The sequence below is a fragment of the Adiantum capillus-veneris genome, unplaced genomic scaffold (assembly GCF_014529385.1).
Source record: "Adiantum capillus-veneris isolate H3 unplaced genomic scaffold, ASM1452938v2 Hic_scaffold_857, whole genome shotgun sequence".
NCBI classification, from domain to species: Eukaryota; Viridiplantae; Streptophyta; class Polypodiopsida; order Polypodiales; family Pteridaceae; genus Adiantum; species Adiantum capillus-veneris.
Window position 1 is genome coordinate 2,545 of NW_028221833.1, and position 3,531 is coordinate 6,075.

The 3,531-nt window shown below is 39.5% G+C and overlaps 1 pseudogene across 1 annotated transcript; it reads left to right on the plus strand.

The window, feature by feature from the left end:
- Positions 1-756: 756 nt before the first annotated feature.
- On the plus strand, positions 757-2,160 carry LOC147416519 (diacylglycerol kinase 1-like; annotated as a pseudogene). The gene is made up of 5 exons (XR_015187505.1): positions 757-818; positions 957-1,034; positions 1,118-1,204; positions 1,378-1,494; positions 1,586-2,160. The product of XR_015187505.1 is annotated as a diacylglycerol kinase 1-like (transcript).
- The last annotated feature ends 1,371 nt before the right edge of the window (positions 2,161-3,531 follow it).

Below are 3,531 nucleotides of genomic sequence, written 5' to 3' on the forward strand. Positions count from 1 at the left end.
GCTGTCAGCGTAAATCACGGCCGTTCGTACAACAACCACGTTAGCAGATTCTTACGCTCTTTTTTTAAAAGTCTAGTGTCCCTTTTGGCCCCCTCAGCAATTGTCCATATGTTGGAACAACTTAATAGTCATGCCACGTCATCAGTTTGTGAAACCCCCCCCCCCAAGTGCTGTCCCGCGGTCCCCGTGGGGCAGGAGAGAGAGGGAAAAAAGAATTGCTATCAGATTAACTATTTGTGGGTGACAGCAGAAAAGCTCGCGCAACCATAATGGGTCAAGCAACAATCACTTAACTTGTTGCGGCATTGGCGCACATACCCCGAAGTTAGAATGCTTAGAGCTGGTCATTTAACAGCAGCTTTTTTCAGCTAGGTGTATACTTGTTTGCAGCTATAGTATCTTGTCTGCTGTAAGAGTTGTTTTGAAATTGAATGAGAATTCAGAGAAGTAGTAACTTTTGAGCATCTAGAATACAATTTACTGTGAAGGGTATTAATGAGCATCGATGTTTCCAGGAATGGATGCACAAGTAGCCTATGAATTTCATAAAAAAAGGCAGGAGCACCCAGAATTTTTCAAACATCAGCTCATGAACCAGGTTTGACAAGTTTTATCCTCAGTTGGAAGTTAGTACGTGCATAGTTGTAGCAGCCATTAATGGTAATGATGCTTTTCTGCATCAGGGATATGACATTGTCAATTCGTTTTCAAACTCTATTGATATATGACATATGTAGGGTTTGTCATGCAGGAGCCTATGCGATGATTGTTGTTACACAGGGTTGGTTTTTGGCTAATGTCATTCACCCATCGTCGAGGTAAAGAACTCTGCAAAATTTTTCGGGATGTATTAGAGTTGGCTGTCGATGATCATTTTTCTTTCAGTACTAAGGTAAGTTTATGAGAACGCTATTAATTTTGCATATACTTAGCACAAAGCTCTTTTCAATCTTCAGGAATATCAACCAAATGGGTGATATTTACATACAGAGGCAGAATGACCAAGTTTGGAAGAAATTGAAGATTTCAAAGAGGTACTAATCTTCTAATTCACTTTTATGTTAGCTGTGTTGACCTTTTTGATGATATAGTGATTGTGGGCAATGTGATGAGACAGTATCCGGTCTATTGTAATGTTAAATCTTCCGAGTTTTTCTGGAGGTCTTAATCCATGGGGGCTCCGCACAATGACAAGTCTTCCAAGGTATGTCAGCTCTTTTCAATAACACTAAGGCAACAACAATTGGTGCTGGTTGGGATGCCTGCAGCACTGCCATCTGTAGTTCTAGTTAGATATTTTGATCTACTTTTGACAAAACACATTGCTATCTCATCTTTTGATTTCGGGTTTTTTTGTAATACTTTTGTGCAAGGCAGAGGAAGCTTACAGCTGCTTTTGTGAATGATGGACGTATTGAACTTGTTGGCTTCAGAGATGGATGGCACGGGCTTGCATTGCTGACTCCTAAAGGTCATGGTACAAGGCTTGCTCAGGTACCTAGAGCATCCAGTCTTAAAAACAATAAATTGCAGAATTTGGGTTTGTATAGCCATTTTTTATGGTCTTTTGCATTGAAATGGTTAGGCTCACAAGGTTCGGATAGAGTTTCATAAGGGCTTTGCATCAGAGACTTACATGCGCATGGACGGAGAGCCTTGGATGCAACCATTACCGGCGGATGATGATTCTGTGACTACAGTTGAGATAACAAGCCTGGGCCAGGCTGCAATGTTGACGACAAAGAAGTGCATAGCCCAATGCGTTCCTGACGATACAGGAGGCAAGGTCGATTTGAATGGGTTGACAACTCCATCAAGAATTGATGAGATGCAAGCTACAGGGGGTGATGATATTGAAATTCAGTCAGTGTTGAGTAGTTCGGCAGGGGACAATAGCGAGGTGAGGCGAAAATTTGGTGCAGCTGAGACATTCAAGAGATTAACTGTGCAGGAACAAGATGTTGGTTTTTTGTAAATATTTCTGTCATCCACTCACCATGTATAATACTTTCAGCTAAAGCTTGGCCCTTTTTGAGGTCAATTAGCCAGGAATGCTTTGGTTACCTTGTGCTACTTTCTTGTGTATAGGCTAGCCCCTTTTGTGATTGTGACATCTTCAGCCTATGTATGGCACTGAAGGCTTGTTATGCATTTGAACCAGTGTGTGTCCGCTTCAAAATGTTGGTAGGTTGTTACCAGCACCTCTCATACTCACCAACATACATACATCCAAATATAAATGGCGGACCAAAAGGCAGTTCTTCTGTTCTGCCTCCCTCTTATCTCTCTCACACTTGCCACATGGCACCTTGCATCCTCCATTGATTACATGGTTAAAAGACGAGAAAAGGCCGGTGTGTTTGGGGGTTCCACTGCAGTTTCTCCAAGGCAGGGGTCATCCTCAGCCCCACGTCAGCTTACCACCCACCCTTAAATTGTAACTCTGCAGAATTCTGCAGAGGTATCCTCTTTTTTGCCTTGGAGAGCGAAGGAATTTGCCCCTCTCACTACCCAAATCCCCTCACCAAATTATTATATATATATATATATAATATATATATATATATATATATATATATATATATATATATATATATATATATATTTTGGGGGGGGGGGGGGGAATATACTTCGAAAATCAGTTTAAACCCGTTTTACCCAAGTGGAAAAAAAAATGGAGACGGTTAATATGTTTAAAAGCGATCCTATATTGCACACTACATTGTTGGAAGGTTATGGTGGATATAGTAATGTATCATTTATGATGGAATCATAATGATTAGAGAGAAAGAGATTTAACTAAAAAGTTAACTCAATGTACAATAGGCTAGAGTATAGACAAACATAGTTTGATTATTCAATAGAAAAGCGATTAAATGCTTATTATATAAGCATAGCATATAATGCTTATACCTCTCCAAAGATCTTCTTGATAGGGCAAAATGTTACTTGGTGCTTCACACGATTGTAAAGGCATCATATGCCAACACATGGGTTGTCACATGGTTTTACACACATGGAATCTTACATGGTAGTTTACATGGATAGGAGAAGAAGTTATGGTGCAACAAACCAGGCATTTCAACAATTCTTCTCTTTTGGGTTTTGTTGCACTAATTACTAATTACACTCTTTCCCTCAAAATACATTAAGGGGTAGGTATACAATTTTGCCTCTCCTTCACACATAAGGTGTAGGTACACAAACCTCTCTTAAAATAAAGTTGGGTATGGAACACAAAATTCCCAAAACATGAAGTGAGATACACAAATCCTTCCCTACAACACAAACGAGGGAAGTATAAGTGATAGTGCTTCACAACACATTGTTGTAGATTGTGCCAACTTGATTTTGGTAATTTTGATCATTGAAATTTTTAGTGGTAAGGTTGATTTGGATTTTCCTTTATCTTTGTAGCTTTCTTTGTAATTGCTTTTGTTGCTGTTGAAAAAACTTGACTCGTCTGTCATTGAGCCTGTAATATTTGGTGGCATGATTCTTTTGACCATAGATTCTATACGGGTTTATTTT